The sequence below is a fragment of the Sminthopsis crassicaudata genome, chromosome 4, assembly GCF_048593235.1.
Source record: "Sminthopsis crassicaudata isolate SCR6 chromosome 4, ASM4859323v1, whole genome shotgun sequence".
NCBI classification, from domain to species: Eukaryota; Metazoa; Chordata; class Mammalia; order Dasyuromorphia; family Dasyuridae; genus Sminthopsis; species Sminthopsis crassicaudata.
This window is the reverse complement of record NC_133620.1, coordinates 194,442,088-194,469,115: the sequence shown is the minus strand read 5'-3', so window position 1 is coordinate 194,469,115 and position 27,028 is coordinate 194,442,088. Positions and strand designations below refer to the sequence as shown.

The 27,028-nt window shown below is 33.5% G+C and overlaps 1 protein-coding gene across 7 annotated transcripts in view; it reads right to left on the bottom strand.

Moving 5' to 3' along the window:
- The window catches only part of WASF1 (WASP family member 1), a 110,810-nt gene that overhangs the window by 80,118 nt on the left and 3,664 nt on the right, over positions 1-27,028 (bottom strand). The window contains exon 2 of one of the 7 annotated variants that reach the window (XM_074310112.1): positions 3,335-3,391. The exons of the other annotated variants lie outside the window; for them this stretch is intronic. The gene's annotated coding sequence lies outside the window, so the exon portion shown is untranslated. The remainder of the gene's footprint in view (positions 1-3,334; positions 3,392-27,028) is intronic. 7 annotated transcript variants of the gene reach the window in all.

The window sequence follows — 27,028 nt, the reverse complement described above, 5'->3', positions numbered from 1 at the left end:
ATCCAGCAGTGTTTCTGCTGGGTTTATAAGATCATAAAGGAGGAAAAGATACCCAACTGTGCAAAAATATTTGTGGTAGCCCTTTTTGTAGAGATAAGAAACTGGAAACTGAGTAGATATCCATCAATTAGAAAATGACTAAATAAGTTATGGTATATGAAGGTTATGGAATATTATTGCTCTGTAAGAAATGACCAACAGGATGATTTCAGAGAGGCCTGGAGAGACTTATATGAACTGATGCTAAATGAAATGAGCGGATCCAGGTGATCACCATACACAGCAACAACACAATTATATGATGATCATTTCTGATGGACATGGCCCTTTTCAACAATGAGATGATCCAGGTCAACTCCAATGATCTTGTGATGAAGAAAGCCATTTACACTCAGAGAGAGGACTGTAGGAACTGAGTGTGGATCACAACATAGCATTTTCACTTTTTTTGTTGTTGTTTGCTTGCATTTTATTTTTTCTCATTTTTTCTTTTTGATTTGATTCTTCTTGTGCAGCAAGTTAACTATATAAATATGTATGCATATATTGGATTTAACATATTTTACCATGTTTAACATACATTGGATTATTTGCTATCTAGGGGAGGGATAGGGAGAGGGGAGAAAATTGGAACACAAGGTTTTTCAAGGGTTAATGTTGAAAAATTATCCATGCATATGTTTTGAGAATTAAAAAGCTTTAATTAAAAAAAATAAATTAAAAAATAATTCTGACCAAAAAAATTATAAGGACTGAAAAAAAATGCATTCATTTGAATGCATTAGATCAAAAAGAAAAAAAAAGCAAATAAATGAGTGAACTAAGAGCCTGGTGGTGCCATTAACAGAAATAGGAAAGCCAGGAGGAAGAATGATTTTAAATAAAGGTAATTTATTCTATTCTGGGAGTTTGACATATACTCTAATTATTTCTTCTGATTTGGAGGGAAGAGAATTTTCATGAACATTTTTAGTTATATTTTGTTTATTTCATTTGTGTTGTCTGTAATTTGACAAGACATTAATGAACAGAGATCATGCCTTTGTAATAAAATACTGTATGATGCTGTGTACAAAAGTAGACACTTAATATTACTAATAATGATGATTTATTATTAAGTATGAGGGCAGGTATAAACAATGACAAAGTGAAAAATGTTTCTACTCATAATTAAGATGCAAGATAAAATCAGCCTTGACTGATTATTTTGGCTCAGTTCAACAAAGCTTTAAAAAAAAAAATCATTTGGTCAGCTAAATGAAAACCTGTTCACATGGCACAGAAATCATTTTATTTCAGCATGATTCAGTCAATACTGTTTTCCATTCAAGGTAAGCAAGAAGGGATGAAATGTGTTGTCCATGTACTAACTGGGGGATTTTCCAATCGCCCACAGAGAGTGTCTGTGTCTGTCTTGAATGGTGCCAAATTACTCTCATGTGTACAAAAATTAATATATAAGAAACAAAAAAAGATTGGAGGATTTCCTCTCTGAGCTACTAGTTTACAGGAAGAATGAAGTGATTCTCAAAAAAAAGGAAAAAGTATTGATAATAACAAAAATAGATGACGTACTGTACTTCCTCAGATTCCAAAAGACTTATTCTATAATATCCCACTTGATATTCAAAACTCAATAAAGGTTTTCAGTCAGTCAATAATCATTTAATAAGTATCTACCATGTGCCAGATATTGTACTAAGTGCTGAGGATACAAGAAACAGTCTTTGCTTTCAAATAACTCAAAGTCTAACATATACATAAGCAAACAATTATGTACATACAAGACAAACTGGAGGAAGGTACTAGCACTTAACTCTTAGCTCTATTAACTCTAGGAACAGTTAGATGGCATAGTGGATAGAGTGCCAGGCCTGGAGTTAGGAAAACCTGAGTTCAAATTTGACCTTAGACTCTTACCACCTGTGTGAGACCCCAGCCAAGTCATTTAACCCTGTTTGCCTCAGTTTCCTCATCAATAAAATAAGCTGGCAAACCATCCCAATATTTTTGCAAAGAATACTCCAAATGAGGTTGCAAAGGAGCATGTCTGAAAAATAACTGAACAACAACAAACTCTATTTTATTCCCCTTTTGAGCCAAACCAGTTTGCTAGGTATTCATTATACTCTACATCCTATTTCCAACCTCCATGGAGCTGAGACATGTCTGGCTTTTTCTCCTCTCCCCTGACTCACAGATTTCTTCAACTTTCTTCAAATCATAGGTTGGATTCCATTTCTTACATGCCACTCTTCCTGACTTTATCAGTTTTTAATGCTCTCTCTCTTCTTGAAATTTCTTTGCATTATTATTCTGTAGCAACCTTGTGTCTCTATATTTGTATGTCATATCCCTAAGTAGTTTCTTGAGGGCAAAGATTGTTTACATTTGTCTTTTTATCTCCAGTTCAGCACTTGTTAAACTTTTTTTTTTTTTAACAGAATTGAATTAATGAAAAAAGAAGGTTCAGAAAGGTTATAATAATCACTCGTGATCAAATAGTAAAAGCTACCCTAACATCAGGTTTGAACTTCTATCTCTACATATTCAAAGTCTAGTGTTTCTCCAGTTATATCTCACACTGCAAGAGAGAGAAAGTACTAAAACTCTATTAGGAAGCTGCAGGGTAAAAGCATATGATCCAGAGACGAAAACTAAGACCACTGAACTTTTGGAGCTATGTAATAAGCATGAAATTCTTCCTTCAAATTTAGACCTGAACTATGAAAAGTAAGTTGTTTCTCAGGCTTAATGGAATAAGGATTTGAAGATGCCACCATGAGGGAAGCCATATTATTACTGGTCAAAGGATAAAAAGATGAGTGATAAGTGAAAACTGACTGGGAGTTGGAGAAAAGGCAATATATTAATCTGACATAGAAAATGCAGAAATGTATTGTCTGAAGCAGATTTCTTATTATTATTCCCTTCTCCTTTGATTCTTATGGGGAAAACAATTCCGATGGAATAAAACTAAAAAGCAGTACAGGGGATTATGGGATAATACCCAACTCTGCTATTCAATAAGTGATGTTAAGTAAATGCTTCCAGTTTTACTCTGTACATATGTAAAAATGAAACTAGACAATTTTTAAAAGTCCCTTTTGGCTTCAGATTAAGCTTTGCTGATTGAGTCAGTTTGTGAGGCTAGAGGTTGAGAAAGGAGGAAAAGAAACAAGTGTTTAGAAAATACTCACTATGTGTCAGGTACTCTGTTAAGCACTTTATAAATGTTATCTTATTATCTCAGAACAAACAGATCTGAGAACTGGGTAAGAAAAGAGTATCTGGGAATGAGATTGATGGACTCCTTATTAGAGACATAGCTTACCTAATGAGGGCCAGAAATATGTATTTGGCTGAAGGCTTGTGAATCTGGTCAAGGAAACTTTAAAGAGAAAGAGGAAAACAGAAAATTATTTGTGAATACATCACAAACTAGACGTCAAAAAAGTAGCAGTTTTGACACGGAAAAAATATCAGTAGGAAGAACCCACTGATAGTCACAGGAAAAAGATCCAAGAAAAAAAAAAAAAGAGCCATAAAACATTAGCTTTCAGATGTTTCAGATGTAAAGAGTATGGGCAATGAACAAAGTCAAAATAAAGATTTTAATAAAAGGAAAGAGACTTGGGATGGGACCCATTATTGGAAAATGACTAATAGTATACCTTATTCAAAATGTACAAAATAAATGGAGTAGAACTTCATATTAAGAGCATAGTGACGTTGTGAGAAAAATCCCAAAGCAAAAGAGGAAATCTTGGTTAAGTGCATTTTGATGAGGATTAGCATAAGTAAAATAAAAGTGATAGTGTGGTGGGATTATATTATATCCCATCCATATGAAAAGGGGGAATTGATGATTAATTTGGGAAATAGAGCACAAATTTGGCATGGAGATTTGATAAAGATATATTGGGAAATTTTAATGTCCACTTATATGCTGGAGCCTCCTCTGTTTTCAAAAAGCGTAAGTTGTTGATAATATTCTTCACTTGTCTTAAGAATAAATTCATTCTTCAAATGGTAAAAGAAAAAAAAAAACACAAAGGAAACCTGAACCTTATTCTGAAAAAAGGAAGCACTAACCATTACATCTTCAAGAATCTGCTAGATAAAAAAGGAAAAGCTGGATATATTCTGATATGCACTCTTGATTTGCAGACAACAAATTTGAAAGATTTAAGAAAATGGACAGATAGGATACAATGGCCTAAATTTCTACAGGATAAAATGGTCAAAGAAAAAGAAAAAATTCATTAGTGAAGTTCAAATATAATATAAAAATAAATATTAAAAAAAAAAATATATATATATATATACATATATATATATATATTTTAAAAATTGCTGGATGTGATTGCTGAGCAGCTTTCAGGGATTTTTCCTTTAAATCACAAAGAGATCAAATGCTTCAGGACCAGAAATGGGCAAAATTTTGTTCCAACTTATAAAACACTAAAGAAGCTAGTCTCAAAACTAGACACATGTGAAGTCACCTTTGATTTAAGGATTTTATCACTAACAGAGACATGATTTCACTAGGAATAGGTCTTGCCAGATGAACCTCATTTTCTTGGACAGAATTCAATAGAACACCTAATTTCAATGCATTTAAGACAGTTACTCAATACTACCTTTCTGAATTAGAGAAAATATGTGGGCTCAGAACTGGTTGAATTACCAGATTCCTAAAAATTAGTTATAGTCCTGATGTCAACTCGAAGTTACAGTGGTAACTCAGAGATCTTCTTCATCATTATGGTATTCAACGTTTATATTACTGATTTGGATGAAAAGTATAGATGGGATGTTTTAATTCTACAAATATAGGACCAGATCTAAATAAGGTTTTGTGCTTAAGATGAAGAAAAAAGTCAATAGAACACAAAAAGGATGAACATTTTTAAAAGAACTGAAATCTTTGATAAGCGCTATATAAATCAACAGTTTATGACATGGCCATCAAATTCTAGTAACAGAGCCACAGAATTTGGAACAAAAGAGATCATCCTCCAGACACATTTTACCTTAGTCAAACTGATTCAGGAATCTTTTAGGATAAATATGGACAAGTTGACCCAGGCCTTGAAGAAGATAAATAACCAAGATGAAAAAAGGGATCTCTGGGGTTAAAAAAAAAAAAAAAGAAAAGGAAAAAAAAAGGAAAAAAGGTAGAAACTAAGACTCTGAAAATAAATGGCCCTTATTCCATCATTAGGTTGTTTGTTTTTTTTTCTTGAAATCAGCTGCCCCATCAATAAAACTTAGCTACACCTCAATTACGTAAGGAATAGAAACATACTACCCCCAGACAATAACAGTTATAGCGGTACTGCTATGAAATTCTCCAATTGCTTTCTCAAGTTCTTCTTTTGTTTCTAAGATCACTTCACAGAAAAATTTCTCAGGTTAAATACTGACATTACCATAAGTATGTTAAAATGGAATCCTCACAGTAACTCCAGGTGGTTGTTCTAATACTGGAGACAGGAAGGAGGTCTGGCACAGAAGACAACTTTGGACTCACAAAGGGACCCAAGAGTGCTGGCATCTAATTGTTTTACTAAAAAAATGTGTGTGCAGCAATTACTAAAATTGGCCAGTCTGTTAAAGTGATAAAACATTTCTGACATGCAAATTAGTATTTGCATATTCCTAAAGTTCAACATAGTCTCAAAAAATAAATCAAAGTTAGTGTTAGACAAAAAGAGGCAATTTTCAGACTCGTTAGAAGAGAAGGAAAAAGAGTAGCTGAGGAAAAGAAAGAGAAGAAGAGGGAAAAGGAAAGGAGAAAGAAGAGGGAGAAAAAAATAAGAAACTGACGGATATGAAAAAAACTCACCATTAGTATGAGAGAACTTTGGAATCAGTTATCTGTATTCAATCACATCACCAAATTATTAGAGTAAAAGTTTAAAAAAAATCAAAATTACAGAAGACTTATGGACATGAAAAAGTGTGGAAGCATTGTGATTTGCATGAGTGGAGGGTGACCCAAACTAATGAAATCACAGAGCTAAAGTATTATAAATTGCATTGGTTCAAGTAGTCTTATTTGAGAATATGCCTATTTCACATGCTAAAAACAACTTGGCAACCTGGTAGCTATAAGCTGAGCTACAAAAATGCTCATAGTTTCCCAGAGTAGAAGTAATTGCTTGTGCAACCATAAAATTAACACTAGGATTTGCTAGTTGTGGAGAAGTGGAGAGTTGGTTATCAAACATTGCTGTGGAATCAATGATTTCTAAGAGTAGTCCCTAGTAGCTAAATATATGCGAGTATGCTTATTGGTCTGGGATTATGAAAGAAGAGAGGATGAAAATAGTATGGATGTAAAAGGAAGACTGCATATACTATCTGAGTTTAAGTAAAGATGACTTCAGGCAGGGATCTTAAAAATGTACTTCAGCCTCACAGATATGGGTCCTTAAAGCATTTCAGGAAGTTAGAAAGTGTGGATGTAGGGGCTGATGGAATTCAGTGCTCTTCTAAGATTTAAGACTAACAGTGTGCAAAAAATGTTCTCAGTGCTTCCTGACCTCCAAAATATTGGCATTTTCATGTCCATGATGACAATAACTCTTGAAGAGAGGTGCAATATGAGATACCTGGTTCTGAGTCTTTGGAGGGTACACAAATTGTTCTATGATAAACTGGCAAATCTAGAACTTGGACACAAATTATTTTAAAAAACAAAACAAAACAAAACAAAAAAACAAAACAAAACAAAACAAAAAAAAAAAAAAAACATAATACATGTTTTTCCAAACTGGCCCAATTCTTGTTCCCTAAAGGAGCTTTGCATCTTTGCTTATACAATTCCCTCCACAATAAATGCTCCTCCCCTTTTCCTCTTAGCTCAGCCTAAAGAACTACCCCACAAAATTCTTTTTTTTATATTATTCATAAGATCCTATATTTGAATAGAAAGAGACATTATAGATTATCTTTACTTTACAAATGAGTAAACTAAATCCCAGAGCTGGGAAGTGCCTTCTCCAGCATTACAGATGTATAGTAGATATGTGATGGAAGAAGATATAAAGCTTCCTAGAATGTCAGTGGAATAACACTGATGTACTAGTCAAGTGAGGTAGTACTTGTAGCCTTAAAAACGGGCCCAACTCCTGTTCACAAACTTAGTAGAGTATCCTTTGCCTTTTTGTTTTTGCATAAGTAGTCCCTATCATGTCTGAAAAGTTTTTCCTCCTGATTTCCATCTGGTAGATTCCTGAGCTTCCTTCATGACTTGACTCGGGTGCCATCCCTTATCCAAAGCCTTTCCTGATCCCCCAAGTTGTTAATATTCTCTTTTTCTTCTCTTTAAATTATCTTGTGTTTACTTACATTTTCCTATATTTAATGCTACAACAGAATTTAAGTTTCTGGAGGGTAGCAACTGTTTCTTTTGTCTTTGTATTCCTACAAAATTCTTATTGTGCAAGGCACAGTGCCTTTAAATACTTAATATTTGTAGAATTGATCTGAGTTGGGTTTTTCTGTCCTAATATTAATCTACAACTCTAATCTTAACAGTATCCTAATCATCCCATTCTAGTCCTCAACATAACCCTGAACTTGACCTTAGTTTTGACCCTACAGAGTTTCCAATTTTAAGTAGTATTTAACAGTTATAGCTTAACTACACATTATAACTATAATAATTATTATTATTAAATAGCATTTTATTTTTCAAAATATGCACAAAGATAGTTTTCAGAATTCACCTTTTGCAAAACTTTGTGTTTTTCTCCCTCTTCCACCTGCTCCCTGCCTCTCCCCTAGAAAGCAAGCAATCTGATATAGGTTAAACATGTACATGCAGAATTGACCTTTGAAGCAAAATCAATACATTTTTTAATACATTACTTCCACAGATAACCCAATTTTTTTTTGCTTCTTGATCATATTAGAAAGAAGACTGTACTTGGAGTCAGAAGATCTGAAGAAGGGTCCCTGTTCAAATTTATTAATTGTACAGTCATGAGAAGTTATTTAACTTTTCCAAGTCTGTCTCCTCTGTAAAACAGGAATTCTACTTAATAATATTTCGCTCAAAAGTTTGTTGTGGAAAAATACATTTACAGATTAGAAAGCACTATATAAACATAATCATCATCATTATTTCCAATGCTCTCTGAGGAATGGAAAAAACCACATGAATATTTAGGAGTCGGTTTTTTGTGTAGTCATTTTTCAGTCATGAAATGAACATTTTTCAGTCACTTCATGAACTTTTCTGGAGTTTTCTTGGCAAATGCACTGGAGTGGTTTGCCATTTCCTTTTCCAGCTCATTTTACAGATAAAATTGGGCAAACAGAGTTAAGTGATTTGCCCATGATCACACAGCTAGTGTCTAAATCTATGAAGATGAATCTTCCTGACTGCAGGTGCTATATCTCTATGCATTGCACCATTCAGCTGCCTACATCCTAGAAGTGGAAGGCCTTATAATGCTAAATTATTTTTAGTCTGGTAGGTAAAGAAGATAGGTCTAAAATGATTCTCTTAATAAATTTCAACTACAGATAATTTACAATAAAAACTTTCAAGAATCCTTTGATTAAGAATAGTATCTTTAAAATACTTTCTTATCATACAAATGAGTTACCTTCACATTTCTCCAAGAGTAACTATTGGGGCAAGAAACTGGAAACTGAATGGATGCCCATCAATTGGAGAATAGATGAATAAGTTATAGTATATGAATGTTATGGAATATTATTGTTCTGTAAGAAATGACCAACAGGATGATTTCAGAAAGGCCTGGAGAGACTTACATGAACTGATGCTGAGTGAAATGAGCAGAACCAGGAGATCATTATACACAGCAACAAGAAGACTATACAGCTATCAATTCTGATGGGCATGGCTCTCTTGAACAATGAGATGATTGAGACCGGTTCTAATGATCTTGTGAAGAAAAGAGCCATCTACACCCAGAGAGAAGAGTGTAGGAACCGGTGTGATTCATAACATAGCATTTTCACTCTTTTTTGTTGTTGTTTGCTTGCATTTTATTTTCTTTCATTTTTTTCCTATTTGATTTTTCTTGTGCTGCAAAATAAATATGTGTATGTGTGTGTGTGTGTGTGTGTGTGTGTGTGTGTGTGTGTGCATGCATATATTGGATTTAGGCTATATTTCCACCATCTTTAACATATATTGGATTACTTGCTATCTAAGGGAGTAAATGGGGAAAGGGGAGGGAAAACTGGAACACAAGATTTTGCAAGGGTTAATGTTGAAAAATTATCCATGCATATGTTTTGAAAATAAAAAGCTTAATTAAAGAGTAACTATTCTCTTAACTTAAAGGCTTGTAAAATAAAGTGACACCTACATTAATAAATCCTATGGTAAGAAAGCTCCTTTATATGAAAGGAGCTTTTTAAAACTGTTTATAATCCCTGAAGGTAAACCAGAGAGATGTTTTTTAAGTAGAATAGAGAGAATTAAGATTTGGTTTCTTCTGTCCTGATTGGTATTCATTGTTCATATGGTATTCTACAGACCTCCGATGACTGGCTGTAATCAGGAACAAATTACTAGTACTCATATGGTATATGGTTCTATATTGGTTAAAAGAAGGATAAGAAAACTATGGGATGGGTATCTGAAGTTCATTCTCCCTGAAAGAGTTGTAGACGGCTGGTTATGTTGGCATGCCTTTGACAATGTCCCTCTTAGAGGGAGTTCACAGAATATCAAAGTATTTTATAAAAATTTAAACAACAACAACAACAACAAAAACAACAACAGCAACAACACTGGGATTGTACAACTAAGCATTGGAACATCACAGGGAATTTACCCCAGTCTGAGTCATTAGTAAGAAGCTGTGATGATGACTAGAAAATTAATGGTGCATCAGAGATATGCTAGTCAAGTTAGTAAAGTTTCTTGTCTTTTAAAAAAATGTTAAAAAGTTTAAAGTTATATTAAGATGCATGCAACTCATATTTTCCAACACATTAGTATTTATTGAAATTTTTATATCCTATTTTTGTATCTTATCTACTTTCTGTGACATTGAAGAAAGGATCTTTTCATCTTATTTCAGTAATAAAATTTCTGAATACACAATGGGTCCATGGAATACATCTTCTTTGTAAGTTGAGACATTATTATTTCTGATCCTACCAGTTAATTCACTGATTTCATTCACTTCTGTGATTACAACAATCACCATTCTATATAGTGGGACCTCAAACATATTTCTAACCTTGTTTTCTCTTCAAGGTTCAACTGTTTAATCTGACTAGTATAATTTTTTCCTCAAATAATGATATACCTCTTTAATTTTCAACTGCTTCAGTCATTAGGAACACAGCTATTAATGAAAAAAGAAAAAAAAATCCATGAGTCAATGAAATAGCTATCCTAAAATAGATATACAAAAGTCCATGGATTCTGTATCTATATATCCCTATACAAAATCTGTTGATTTATTTTATTTTATATATATGGTTATCTCTATAACAAATACTTGTTCATATAATGACTGATATATCAGGAAAAAAAATCCTGAAGTGGTAAATAATGTTCAACTGTTTAATCAATAAACATTTATTAAGTTCTTATTATGTGCCAGGCAATGTACTATGTACCAGGCAATATGCAATGTGCTAAGGATACTGATATAAATTAAATAATCACTATCCTCAAGGAGTATTCTATAGGAGAATATATACAAAACACATACAATATACAAAATAAATAGAACTGTTTGGAGCCAATTTATTTTTCATTTATTTATTTAGTTAATACTTTGCTGAGGCAATTGGGGTTAAGTGATTTGCCCAGAGTCACACAGCTAGGAGGTTTTAAGTGTCTGAGACCTATTTTGAACTCAGGTCTTCCCGATTTCAGGGCTGGTGCTTTATCCACTGTGCTACCTAGCTGGCCCTGGAGCCAATTTAAATGCACACCATAGTTTCTTCTGTTTAAGTATTCTAATTAGGTAATGATTTGATTTTTCTTTTAAAAAGACAATGGTTCAACTATAGACACTGATTTAGAAATAACACCCAGATTGGGAGGTGGTCATTTCTTAGTTCTTTTAGAGTCCATTTCTATTTTTGTGATATTAATCAAAGTTAATCCTATCTATTGTTTTCCTATTCTCTATAACGTGTAGTGGTCAACAAGCATTCATCAAGTCTGCCGGGCACTGTGTTAAATGTTAGGGAATTTAAGATAGACAAAAACAGCTTTGCTTTCAAGTAGTTCATAGTTGATTAAGGGAGACAACATGTAAACAACTATGTACATAGGAGATACATATAAGATAAATTGGAGATAGTCTTATAGGTAGGCACTAAAATTATAGCGTACTGGGAAAAGTTTCTAGCATAAGCTGGGACTTTAACTGAGACTTGTAGGAGTCAAATTCAGGAGACATAAATGAGGATGGACAGATTTTCAGATTTCTGAACAGTGGAGAATCTTTGGCTTCTTTCTATTTTTGTTCTTGAGCCATAACTTCCACCATCTTCTCTTTTGCAGTCAAGTCATCAAATAATAATTACACTTTGACCTTATTTAGAAAGTCTTAACCAAGATCTTCATAAACTCTCTCTACCTCCTCATCCTCTGCAACATTTCTTGTTGCATAAATTGCAATTACCTTCCCTACGGTCTTTTTGAAAATGTTTATCATGAGTACTGCAAAATGAGATAATTATGTCAAGAGAAATTATATTTTTATATTGTATTTGAGAATACAATAGAACCAACTTCACAGATTCTATTATTTGCATCTCTGAGGAGAAAGAATTCCAACTAAATGGAAGAATGGCTCACTCTGTCTTCTGATTTCATATATATCAAGCCTATTGATATTTATGATTCATCTCCTTTGTCAATTCAGTCATTCGGACAAGGAACTCAGATTTATAGTCCCAACAATTATTAGTATTTATATTATATCTTCTTTGTTGGGATACATAGGAACTGAGGGCTATGTTATATTTTTGTCTCATGTGTTTCAACAAAAGAATCCACCATCAATGACCATTTTTGCTGATGATGAACCTCTATGCACCCAGCTACACATGGCTTTAAAAACCAAGATACTGTCTATCATCCAAGATTAAAGTTAGGGTGTCTCATAATCTGAATTACAATTGAGTATACTGGAAAAAAAAAAAAACTTCACTTATGATTGCTGAAATGCTCTGATAATAATCTTTAAGAAATCATGGAATACAGGCATTTGCAAATGTCTCAGTATTCAAAAAGAAGGAATAAATTAAATTCCTCAAACTTCAGACCAGTGAACTTTATATTAACCTCCAAGAAAAAAAAACAAAAAACCTCTAGATTATTAAACAATGGGTTTGTGACGACTTTAAAAGAAAAGGAGTAAGCATTTAAGATGAGGTTAACCTACATTGCTCCATCAAGACTAACTTTTTTTTTTCTAAGCAAAATTATTAAACTGCAAAATTAGGGGAATACTGCAGATATTGTGTTTGTATTTCAGCAAGTCAAGTGACAAGATCTCTTACAATTTCCTTCTGGAGAAGAATAAAGGCTGATTCAAGAGAGGAAGATTAAAAAGGGTGAATGGGCAGATTTGAAGAATGTTGAATGTATTACAGTATAATTTAGATACAATATATGTGTGTAGAACCGAATTTTTTTTTGTTGCACAGGAAGAATTGGATTCAGAAGGTAAAAATAACAGTTTACATTCATTTCCCAGTGTTCCTTTTCTGGATGTAGCTGGTTCTGTCCATCATTAATCAATTGGAATTGGATTAGCTCTTCTCTATGTTGAAGAAATCCACTTCCATCAGCATACATCCTCATACAGTATCATTGTTGAAGTGTATAATGATCTTCTGGTTCTGCTCGTTTCACTCAGCATCAGTTGATGTAAGTCTCTCCAAGCCTCTCTGTATTTCTCCTGTTGGTCATTTCTTATAGAACAATAATATTCCATAACATTCATATACCATAGTTTACCCAACCATTCTCCAATTGATGGACATCCATTCATCTTCCAGCTTCTAGCCACTATGAAAAGGGCTGCCACAAACATTTTGGCACATACAGGACCCTTTCCCTTCTCTAGTAGTTCCTTGGGGTATAAGCCCAGTAGTAGTATGGCTGGGTCAAAGGGTATGCACATTTTGATAACTTTTTGGGCATAATTCCAGATTGCTCTCCAGAATGGTTGGATTCTTTCACAACTCCACCAACAATGCATCAGTGTGCCAGTTTTCCCACAGCCCCTCCAACATCCATCCTTATTTGTTCCTGTCATCTTAGCCAATCTGACAGGTGTGTAATGATACCTCAGAGTTGTCTTAATTTGCATTTCTCTGATCAATAGTGATTTGGAACACTCTTTCATATGAGTGGAAATAGTTTTAATTTCATCATCTGAAAATTGTCTGTTCATATCCTTTGACCATTTATCAATTGGAGAATGGCTTGATTTCTTATAAATTAAAGTCAATTCTCTGTATATTTTGGAGATGAGGCCTTTATCAGAACCTTTAACTGTAAAAATGTTTTCCCAATTTGTTACTTCCCTTCTAATCTTGTTTGCATTAGTTTTGTTTGTGCAGAAACTTTTTAATTTGGTGTAATCAAAATGTTCTATTTTGTGATCAATAATGGTCTCTAGTTCTCCCTTGGACACAAACTCCTTCCTCCTCCACAAGTCTGAGAGGTAAACCATCCCATGTTCCTCCAATTTATTTATGATTTCGTTCTTTATGCCTAAATCTTGGACCCATTTTGATCTAATCTTAGTATGTGGTGTTAAATGTGGGTCCATGCCTAGTTTCTGCCATACTAATTTCCAGTTTTCCCAGCAGTTTTTGTCAAATAATGAATTCTTATCCCAAAATGTGGGACCTTTGGGTTTGTCAAAGATTAGATTGCTATTTTTATTCACTATCTTGTCCTGTGAACCTAACCTATGCCACTGATCAACTAGTCTATTTCTTAGCCAATACCAAATGGTTTTGGTGACTGTTGCTTTATAATATAGCTTTAAATCAGGTACACTTAGACCACCTTCCTCTGACTTTTTTTTCATTAGTTCCCTTGCAATTCTCGACCTTTTATTCTTCCATATGAATTTTGTTGTTATTTTTTCTATGTCATTAAAATAGTTTCTTGGGAGTCTGATTGGTATAGCACTAAATAAATAGATTAGTTTAGGGAGTATTGTCATCTTTATTATATTCGCTCGGCCTATCCAAGAACATTGAATGTCTTTCCAATTATTTAAATCTGACTTTATTTTTGTGGCAAGTGTTTTGTAATTTTGCTCATATAATTCCTGACTCTCCTTTGGTAGATATATTACCAAATATTTGATACTATCGACTGTTATTTTGAATGGAATTTCTCTTTGTATCTCTTGCTGTTGGATTGTGTTGGTAATGTATAAAAATCCTGAGGATTTATGTGGATTTATTTTGTATCCTGCAACTTTGCTAAAATTCTGAATTATTTCTAATAGTTTTTTAGCAGAGTCTTTGGGGTTCTCTAAGTATACCATCATGTCATCTGCGAAAAGTGACAATTTGATTTCTTCATTTCCTACTCTAATTCCTTGAATCTCTTTCTCAGCTCTTATTGCCAAGGCTAGAGTTTCTAGTACTATATTGAATAGTAATGGTGATAGTGGGCAACCTTGTTTCACTCCTGATCTTACAGGGAAAGGTTCTAGTTTATCACCATTACATATGATGTTTACTGAAGGTTTTAAATATATGCTCCTTATTATTTTAAGGAATAGTCCATTTATTCCTATACTCTCAAGCGTTTTTAGTAGGAATGGATGTTGGATTTTATCAAATGCCTTTTCTGCATCTATTGAGATGATCATATGGTTTTTATTAATTTGATTATTAATATGGTCAATTATACTAATAGTTTTCCTAATATTAAACCAGCCCTGCATTCCTGGTATAAATCCCACTTGGTCATAGTGTATTATCCTGGGGATGATTTTCTGAAGTCTATTTGCTAATATCTTATTTAAGATTTTAGCATCAATATTCATTAAGGAAATTGGTCTATAGTTTTCTTTCTCAGTTTTCGATCTACCTGCTTGCCATCTGGGGGAGGGGGTTGGGGGAGGAAGGGAAAAAATCTGAATAGAAGTAAGTGCAAGGGATAATGTTGTAAAAAATTACCCATGCATATGTACTGTCAAAAAATGTTATAATTATAAAATAAAATAAAAAATTAAAAAAAAAAAAAAAAAAGAATGTTGAAGAATCCTCATCATCCTGTAGGGAAGTCTCTATTAATATGCCTCAAGTTTCCATTCTCAGTTCTATCTTGTTTAATGTTTTTTAATCAATGATCGGATCTCTATGTCTATTACTATATGATACCAAGATAAAATTTAATAGGAACAAAAGCAAATTCCCACACTGATGTTAAAAAGCTTAGCAATGCTGACTATACATGACTTTCACATGAGCTAGGCAATAGTTTATGTGAAAAAGTAAAATTAAAGACTTCAATTTGAGCCAATAACTTGTTTTGGGTATAAATAAAAAAATCAAATGTGATTGGGATATACAGTATTCAGAATAAGGGAAAAAAATAAGCTCACTATAAATAGTGGATTGTAATAGCATAGTGGATGAAGTACTGAGCCTGGAGTCAGGAAGATTCCTTTTTCTGACTTCAAATCTAGCCTCAGACATTTACTACCTTGTGTTTTCCTAGGCTAGTCACTTAACCCCATTTGCCTCAGTTTCTTCACCTGTAAATGAGACAGAGAAGAAAATGGAAAACCATTACAGCATCTCTGCCAGGGAAATTCCAAATGAGGTCACAACTGAAAAAAGGACTTAACAACAATAAAGTATATCTAGAATATTCAGTTTAATTAGTATGTCCCATTTTAAGAGGGACATAGAAACAATCTAGAAAAGACAACTAGATAATTAGGGTATTTGAAAGTAAATTACATGAGGAACAATTAAAACAATTAGCAGAGTTGGACTTTATAACCCTTTAAATATTAAAAGAGAACAATCATATGGAATAGTGATAAGACTTATACCATGGGGTACTGGAAAGACTAAAGGATAGAAAATACAGAGGTGTAAATTTCAGTTAACAATGAAAATAATTCTGCAGTTCAGGCTGGAAGATCACTTTTTGAAAAAGTTGTATAGTTTTTGCTAATATAAATAAGGCATGTCACAGCCAAGATCATATTTCTAATTTAGCTCCATTAAATAAACAACATGTTCATCCAAAATTCCAGGGAAATTTTCTCCTTGTAATGGACTTTTCTCATGCTGGCCCATCCAGTTTCTCCTTGTCTTTTCATATACAATAGAAGAAAAGGAGTTAAGCATAAAAGAAATTGAAACTAGGTAGTGTTTGAGACTTCTTCATGACAGCCCTACAGATTCACAAAGACTTTTATTACCTTCCCTTGGAGTCTTCTCTTCTCCAGGTTAAATATACCCAGTTCTTCTGATCAGTCCTCATATGAAATTATCTCAAGCCTCCATCACCATGTTTGTGATCCGGCTCTAGATCCTCTCTAGATAATCAATCAATGTTCTTCCTAAAATGGTTTGCAAAAGTGAACTCAATGCTCCAAATGTAATAAGACCAGGGCAGAATGAAAAGAAACTACCATCTCCTCTAGTCTATCTAGCTACTCTTCTCCAAACTTGTTCTTATGAGCCTGAGTTCTTTTTAAACTACGAGTGGAGCTTTACATTCAAATCCAATTTCATCTTAAAGACATCTCATGACCAATAGGAGGAATACAGAGAGGCTTGGAGAGACTTACATCAACTGATGCTGAGTGAAACGAGCAGAACCAGAAGATCATTATACACTTCAACAATGATACTGTACGAGGATGTATGCTGATGGAAGTGGATATCTTCAACATAGAGAAGAGCTAATCCAATTCCAATTGATCAATGATGGATAGAATCAGCTACATCCAGAAAAGGAACACTGGGAAATGAGTGTAAACTGTTATTTTTACCTTCTGAATCCAATTCTTCCTGTGCAACAAGAAATTCGGTTCTACACACATATATTGTATCTAGAATATATTATAATATATTTAACATGTATAAGACTGCCTGCCATCTGGGGGAGGGGGTTGGGGGAGGAAGGGAAAAAATCTGAACAGAAGTAAGTGCAAGGGATAAAGTTGTAAAAAATTACCCATGCATATGTACTATCAAAAAAAAAAGTTATAATTATAAAATAAAATATATTAAAAATTATAATAATAAATAAAGACATCTCATGATTCTAACTAATAAAAATCCTTTGGCATCTTTTGGCATTCAACATTTAGCTATCCTTTCCTGCTTTGTATCACCTACAAATATGAGAAGCATTCCATCCATACTTTCATCTGAATCAGTTAAAATAGCAAAGAACTAATTACAGATCCCTAGGGTATTGCACTTACAGACTTCACTCCACATTGACCTTGAGCCATTAATGAATCCAGCCATTCAAATAGTTTTGAATTAATCAGCAAAAAAAAAAAAAAAAAAAAGTTTCTTATCCATCAAGCATTATACTAGATGATAGGAATATAAATTTTAAAAGAATAGCAAGCAGTCCTTGCCTTCAAGGTGCTTCTATTCAATCAGGTAAAATAACATGTATACATGTAAACATATAAAAACATATACAAGGCAATGAAGGGGTAGAGGGGGAGGATTCTATAGAACATGATCTTGTCTGAACTGAACTTTGAAAGAAGATAGGAATTCTAAGAATTCTAAAAGGGAAGAGACTGGGCATGCCAGGTATGGGTTATAGCTTGTACAAAGACATGGAGGCCAGAGATTGAATTGTTTGTGAAGAGCAAGTAAACAAGTTTGGCTAGGTCATAGCAGGGAGCAAAGTATAAAAATCTGGGCAGGAAGGTTGAAATCAGATTATGAAGGCTTTAGAAACCAAATGCAGAAGTCAATATTTATCCCAGAGACAACAGGGAGCCATTGGATATATTCTGGTATATGAATGGAGAGATCCATTCATATTCATACTATTGTCTAGCTTATATCAATTTTCCCCATAAGAACAGCACAAATGATTTTGTCAAAGACAGCTAAAATTTAGACAAAAGATTATATAGATAGTATTTCTTTCCTACACTATTTAAAATTTTGTTGTTGCTTTGATACAAATGTGATTTCATTTCATAAAAGCAAGGGGCTCTTAGGGCTCTTACTACCCATACAGCTGAGCAACTTTTAATTCTAGAGCCTGTATCACCAGCTTTTCAGTTGGTCAACCAATTTACCTGTTATCACATACAGTCAATACGTGTCACAGATGGGACTTTACTTCAAATTGTCCTGAACTACGTAGTGGTAGACATGGAGCCAGGAAGACCTGAGTTCAAATCTAGCCTCAGACATTTAACAATAAATGATAATAACTAACACTTACTATATGCCAGACACTATCTTAAATACTTCACAATTATTAATTTATTTGATCCTCAGTACAACCCTGGGAAAAAGCTGCTATTATTATCAGTTTCATTTTACAGAAAAAAACTGAGGTTAATTAATTAATGTCCATGTGATCTTGGGCATGCCATTTAATCTTGTTTGTTTCAGTTTCCCCAATTGTAAGTGGGGGATAATAATAAGATCTTTTTATTTTATTTTTATTATTATTAGTTTTTGCTGAGGCAATTGGGGTTAAGTGACTTGCCCTGGGTCACACAGCCAGGACGTATTAACTGTCTGAGACCAGATTTGAATTCAGGTCCTCCTGATTTCAGGGCTGGTGCTTTATCCACTGAACCACTTAGCTGCCTCCTGATGATAATAATAAGATCTACCTCTTAGAGTTATTGTGAGACTCAAAGGAGATATTTGTAAAGCATTTAGCAGAGTGCCCAGCACGTAGTAGGTACTACTATATGCTTACTGACTGCAATCACAGTTTTTCTATGATACTGAATGGCAGCCAAGTAATCACATCTACCAGTTCTTTTAGTCTCCCCAAGAGTTATTTCCTTTAGGCCTGAACTCATTAAGAATAGCTAAGAATCTTGGTATCCCTTTATTCATTTGGAATTTCAACTTTCAGTGAAACCATTTTTGTACTGTTCTTTCCAGTCCAAGAATCATTTTCTTTGGCAAAGAGAAGCAAAATAAAGAATAATTAACTCTTTTTGTCTTTAAGGCATTACCATTATCCCATTTTATCCTTCAGCAATAGTTGTGGTGCCCTTCTTTGATTCTCCTGTTTTCCCAAAAATAGTGGGGTTTTTTGGATCTTGCTTTAAAAAATGGGTCCTCCCAGGGTGGAAGTGAAAAGGCCATCCAAGGGTCCAAACCCATTTCTGATCAGTCAGGAAGTTTTTATGCCTGCCATTTCCTAACCTGAACTGGTCATGTCACTCTTTTGAAGGTGGGCAGGTAATAGGAGTTCACTAGAGTATTGCCTAAATGTTTTGAGTAAAAACACAAGATCAACATTAACCCTACTGCAGTTCAGAGCAATAGAATTCAAATTTTTCCATCAGCCTGGACTTCCCAATAGCAGGAAAGATCCGACATTCTATCATCATGCCAAGCACCAGAGTAGCTTTTAGAAAAGGGGAAAAAAAAAAATCTTTTTTTGTCCTTAACATTCATCATTCTGAGCTTTAGTGCTCCTTAAATAGTTTTATAGGATCATACCACATTTTTATATTAAGGCTCTAATATCCACCCTTCTTGGCTTCATAAAATCCAAATTAGTGACTGAATTTCCTTTGCATCCACACTGATATTTTCCCCAACTCTGTAGAATTTAGCTCTTCCTTTGCATTTTCATCAGAATTGTTTCAATATGCATTTTCAGCATTTCATTGTTGAGAGTTTTCTATCCTATTGGACTGACTTCTATAATGCTGTCTTAACAGGTTGAAATTGCTGATACAAGAACCCATAAAACAAAGCAGTCGGGGAACATTTAACACAGTGATGAACAGCCTTTCTACACAGTTACAGTCCTGAAGATGATCATGCATTGACAAAACAAGCTCTTCAATATCAATGATCCCAAGGAGTCATAAAAAGGTTAAATTATGTCTTAAACACTCTAATAAGGGAAGGATGATTGAATCATGCTAAAAATAGTAAAATTATCCAAATTAATTTACAGTTTTAGTGCTCTGCCAAACAACCAAGTCATTATTTCAGAGCTTGTCAAAATAGCAATAAAATTCATTTGGAGGAATAGGTTTATGATATCAAGAAAAAAATGAGGGAAAGAGGGAAAAGGTACAAATATAACCACAACTATATTTTAAAGCAGTAATCATTAAAATTATTAGGTACTGATCAAAAAATTATGGCAAAAAACAAACTAGATATATATGATTCAGAAAAAATTTTCCCCAAAATCTAGCATTCAATAATCTCAAGAACAAACTACTTAGGGAAGGACTCCAATCAATAAATTTGTTTGGAAAACTAGAAAAATTAGACAAAAAATAGGTTTAGATAAATCATCTTAGGTCATACATCACAATAAGTTCTAAATGGATTAGGGATTAGGATAGTTAGTGGACTAGTGAATTTATTGGCATAAAGAGCTTCAAGTGAATTACTTCAGTTAAAATAATAGCCAGCTATATTAGTACCTTATCTGCAACTTATATAATCTTAGAGAGCTGTTTATAATACTGCCAAAGTAACAGTATTATATTAACAGTAAGTGTCAGAGAAAGGACATGATTCTAAGTTTTTCTGGCTTCATGGTTAGCTTTCTATCCATTACACTAGATTGTCAGGTGTTATGCTCAACTTAAATATAAATGGTCAAATAAAAAATTGGATGAAAGACAAATAAAAGTATATTTCACAGTTATGGCAAGAGAAAAATTCTTAAGCAAAAGGGACAGAAGAGAGAAAAAGATGAGTCAAATCTGATCACATATATTTAAAAAGCTTTTGCATAAGCAAAAGCAAATTTAATTTAGCTAAGATAAGGCAAACTGTTAATTGGGGAGGAAACTGCATCAGATGTCTATAAGGGTATGACATCCAAAAGATATAAGGAATTAACATATTTATAGAAAACCAGTTACCACTGCTGGAACAGACAAGTGTTTAAAGGGCATGAACAATAATTTCCCTTAGGACAGAGACGATTCTATTTTATTGTTGTATTCCCAATGTTTAGCACATAGTAGGCATTTAATAAAAGCTTATTGATTGATCCTCAAAAAAATTGCAAACTATTAATAATTGTATAAGAGATTTCTTTAAATTGCTGGAAAAGCAAATTAAAATAAATCTGAGGTTTCATGCATTGTCCTTTATTGGATGGGTAGGAAATTACTTTGTGTCAAAAGCTGAATATACTTTTCAGACATGGTTTTGCTTTTGCTTTGCTAAACTGAATTTTTTTTCTTCTTTTAAAATTACTACAAAGAAAGGCTTACTGAATAGGATGGGGGTGGGGAAGAGAATCAATAAAAAGGGACAGGGAAAAGATTTATGTCAATGATAGAATAGTTTTGTGTTTCAGTTATCTGGAAAATTTGCCTACATGGAAGAATTTATTCACTAATAAGGCATTATTGTATTTTATTTGTTCTTAAAAGCTGAACATTTATTTTTCTAAAAATAGTTATTTATAAATCCCAGTTTGCACATCCTTAAGTTTGTAACATAGTACCCTCACATCTGTGAAATATATAAGGTTTTGAAAATAAATTAGCACATCCTTTTTTTTTAGCACAATTTCTACCAACACTTATGAAGCAGCTTTCAAAATAAACTGCAGTAGAATCCTGTCATATTTTAAGTAGGGCTTTTAATCGGTTTACTTCCACTTACAAAATATGACAATAACTAAACTTTGGAGGACACCATAATATCAAATTGCTTCTTTCACCTTCATCTATGAAGCACATCTGAAAAGTCAGACTTATTTAGCATTTTATTGAGGTACTTAATAAGCTTGCACATACTATTAATTTCAGGATTAATTCTGTCAAAACCTCTGATTAGAAAACTTTTCAGAATTTATATAATATCACTCAATCCCTCATCTGAATATTGGTAAAGAAAAAGACCCATAATTAAGAATCATAATTTATCTTTATAACTTTGTTGACTTCAAAATATTTTCAAATGAGTCCCTAAAAGCTTTGTGAGGTAATGAGGGTAGTTAGTCTCACTTTTAAGAGGAAACAAGCATAAAATCTGTACTATTCTAAAATATGCTTTCAAATTCTAGTTATTTATGGCTGATCCCTTTGCATCTGTCATAGCCAACATAATTTTACAGAGGTTCTTTAAGAACACATAATAGAATAAAATTAAACCCAACACACATTTATTAATACTAGGAATACAAAGACTAAAAAAGTCCCTACCATCCAGAACCTTACATACTACTGAGGGGCATACAGATACAAGGATAAAGAAATACAATACATATACAAAGCAAATTCCAAGTAGTTATGAAGGACCAATAACAAGATGGAGAAAACAGGAAAGGTCTCTCATAGGGGATGGCACTTTAAGTGAGACCTAAAGGTAACAAGGTAAATAGGGAGAACATTCCAGGGCTGGGGACAGAATATATAAAGAGAGAGAGGTAGAAGATGGTATAACAAGTACAAGAAAAGGATAGTTTGTTGAAATAAGCCACTTGGGCTGGAGCATAAAAGTGATCAATGTGTAATTAATTAATCTACTTATATATGCTAGAGTTAGATTATAAAGGACTAGCTTTAAATGGCTAGCATTTACATAGCACTTTAACACTCACAAAGCACTTTTTGAACATCTCACTTTGTCCTCACAATAACCCTGTAAGTTTGGTGCTATTATAGTCATTCCTGTTTTATAGATGAGTAGGAACAGATAAAGGTTAAGTGAGTTGCCCAGGAACACACATTTGGTAAGAATCTGAAGCTAGATTTTTAGCTTAATTCTTCCTGATAACAAATCCAGTTCTCTATCAACCAATCCAATTTTATATTAATTCTGGAGACAGCAGGCAACCAGAAGTTTCTTGAACAATGAGGGACAACTAACATAATTAGACCTGTAGTTTAGGAATATCAATTTGCCAGCTATATAGACAGATTCAAAGTGAGGAAGATGGGCAGAGAGAGAACAATTAGAAGAGTATAGTTTAGGAGAGATGTGAGGATGAGAATGAGGATGATGATAGCAGAGGCAGCCTATAATAGCAGCTTTGTGAGGGAAGAATAAAGAGAGATGAATGTGAAATATTGGGGAGGTAGAAATGACAAGAGTGAAGAACTTCTAAACTTGAAAGGTAAGATTTAAGAATAAAGGATGATTCTGTTTGTGAACCTGAGTGATCTGGAAGAAAAGAGATGTCCTCAACAGAAATAAAAAAGTTAGGTGAAGAGGAGGGCTTGAGGGAAAAATGAGTTGAGATTTGTATATGCTGGGTTTCAGATGTCTAAAAAGGACATGCAGGTAGAGATCTCCAGGAGGCAGTTTGTAATGAAGGAACAGAACTTAGGAAACACAGGAGTCATATGCAGGCAACAGCATTTAGGAGTTGAAACAAACCTCAGTCCAAGCCATGATTGAAAAGAAATCTCCACTATAACACACTAAGTGGTCACTGAGTTTCTGTTTGAGAGGCTCCAATTAGGAGAAACTCACTAAATCCCAAAGCAGCCCATAGACTTAATTTCTAAGCATGTTTCTTGGTTCTGTACCGTGGCCAAAAGAATACAAATCTGATCTCTCTTCTCTAAGACATACCTTTAAAGACTTAATGACCATTACCATGTCACCTCAGTCATCTCTTCTTCAGACTAAACATACTTCATCAGATGTGGACTGAAGTCCTTTATCATCCCCATTGCTTTTCCCTGGGCACTCTCCAGTTTACTAATGCCCTTCCTAAATTGCAGCATTGAAAATCGAAGACCATACCCCTTATTTGGGATAACCATGAAAGTGTGCTGAGTACTGGGGATACAAAGAAAAGCAAAGGATAGTTTCTGCTCTTGAGGAGCTAACAATCTAAAGGGGGAGTCAACATAAAAACAAATACATACAAATAAAATATATTCGAGATATAGAGGAAATCAACAGAGGGAAGGCACTAGAATTAAGAGGCATTGGGAAAGGATTCTTGAGATTTTAGTTAAAATATGAAGTCAGGAGATTGGGATGAAGAGGGAATGCATTCCAGACATGGAAGATAGCCACAGAAAATATTTAGAGCAAAGAGATGGAGTGTTTTGTTCAAGGAATATCAAGGAGGCCAGTGTAAGTAGATGGCAGAATATTGTTGGGGAGTGGAAGATGTAAGGCATAAGACTATTGGAAAAGTTGGGGGAGGAAGTAGGTTATGAAGGATTTTGAATCTTGTATTTCACTCTACAGGGAGTAAGAAGACACTATTATTCCAAGAAGCTGTATCTTGAGAAATTTTTGTTTTTTCCTATACTGAGTCAACAATCCACATCTTATTTTCATGCTTTCCCCATTTAATAATTATGAAACTGAATTCTTTAATTGAAGTGTAAGACTTTATATTTATTCCTATTAAATTTTATCTCTTTAATTTAATCCAATGTTGTGATTTACCAGTATCTTAGAAGAATCTTACTGTCACCCACCTAGTGTATTTGCTATCCTTCCTAGTTTCATGTCATCCATACATTTGATAAGCATGCTACCAATGACTTTATCCAAAGCAATATTAAAAGTTTAAATAGTACAGGATCAAGCATACTGGACATTTCCTGTCAAGTAGACTTTGATCAATTAATAAGTCCAAGTTGAGCTCATCCATTCAATCAGTCCAAACTCATTTAATTATGTTATCCTTTAGTCTACATCTCTTTATCTTTTCTACTAGAATAGTATGAGGTACTTTACCAAATGCTTTGCAGAAATCTGAGGACACTTTCTAACAATCCATTGACCAACCAGTTTATTAACCCTGCTAACAAGGAAATAAATTTTGTCTATTATGACCTGTTCTTGAGGAAGTTGTGTTGATTCTTTGTAATTACCACTTCATTTTCTAAACATTCACCGATCTCCTTAATGATCTATTCTAAAAGTTTTCCAAACCTCAAAGTCAGACTTATTTGCCTATGATTCAAAGATTTTTTTTTTTTTGCCACCCTCCTGCCCTTTTTTTGCAAAATAAGGCTATATGCCCTACTCAAGTCCTGTGGTATCTCTGCCATTATTTACTATCCTTTTTAAAAAATCACTGCTAGTGTCTTATAAATTATATCTGCTAATCTTTTAGTACTTTATCTTGGATATCAAATTTCTAAGTTGGCCATTATTGTTTCACAAATCCAATATAAAGGTTATTATACTTCACAGAGATAACAGGAGGAAAATGGAATGAGTAGTAAATAAGACTGGGGAGTTATCTGAATAGAGATAAGAGTGAAACCAAGGAGAGCAAAAGAGATCTCATACAAAAGAGATCAAGACATTCCGAGAACTACAGTAGAGTGACATCAGGAAAACTCAGGCAAGAGAATATACCCCAGCTGGAGGCGGTGTTCTACAGTTTCAAACACCTTATTACAAGAAGCAGGACTGAGGAAAGACCATTAAATTTGGCCAGAGAAAGAGTCATAGACAGACAGACAGACACACACACACACACACACACACACACACACACACACACACACACACACATGCTTTAGTATAGTGGTAGGACTCAAAGTCAAGGAATTGAGAATCAAAGAGGTTCACAGAAATCTTTCTATGTTTTTCTTAACTTCTACTATTCAATATTTCTTACTGTGCAATAATATTGTATTACATCTATGTACTACAATTTGTTTAGTGAGTCCCTAATGAAAAGACCTTTATTTTGTTTCCAGTTCTTTGGTACCACAGAAAGTGCTGCTAGTCATAGTACATAATATATATAATACATCTTTTTTACTCTGATCACTTTGGAGCACAAACCTAACAATGAAACTTCTTCATAACAGATACAGATATCATAAGTTAATTTTCACAAAATTCCAAATCATTTCTTATAACTTTTGGATTGTTTCATCAATAGTGTATCAATTTGGAAGTTAAGTGGTCCAGTGAATAGATAGCTAACTCTCTGGATTGTTGTGAGAACAAAAATAGATCATATTTGGAGGTGCTTTGCAAATTTTAAAATGCTGCACAAATGATAATTATTATTAATGTGTTTATCTCCTGGCAGTGTCTTCTAAATTGATTATTTCTGTTTGTCATCTTTGACAATTTGCTATATGTGAGATTTCAGAATTGATTTGCATTTCTTTTATTATTATTGATTGGATCAATCCTTCCCACAGCTGCTAAAATTCTACAATTTAAGAACTTTTTTTTCATGGGAAAACTTATGTGAACTGTTAGAGAAGGAAAACAATATACATGGCTACCCAATGTAAATGGAAAGAACAATAAGCTGAAAAGTAATCACAGTAAATGGCAAGAACAATAGGCTGAAAAGTAATCATAATAAATGGAAAGAATGATGTATTGAAATTTAACATCAGTATAAATGGCAAGAACAATGGACTGAAATTGAAAATCATGTAGCTAAAATGTTGGAGCTTGGCTCCATTGAAGAAAACAGAAATTTTACAACCTTTCACTGAAAAAATAGGGGACTATGGGTATGAAATATTGCATATGATGTAAGGTACAGCCTATAGGTTGTCAGGCTTTGAGGAACTTTATTTTAATTTAAATTTGTTACAATTAAAGGCTTGCTTTATAAATGAAAAGGAAGGGATATACTAAGAATTAAATATGATATAAAAGTCATCAATAAAGAAAAGAAAAAGACAAGAAGCAGGGAATGTTGACAACTTTTCTATTAAATTATCTGTAAAAAGGAAGAAAAAAAATCAGGTCAGTTGAAGGTGATGATTCATAATACAAGAGGTAATTTGGCTTTATAAATGTTTTTCATGAAAAAGGAGTAAATAAGAAAGACTTGAGATTTGTGAAGAAAACTCAAGAAAAACTTTAAATATAATTTCAAACATAAAATGGATCC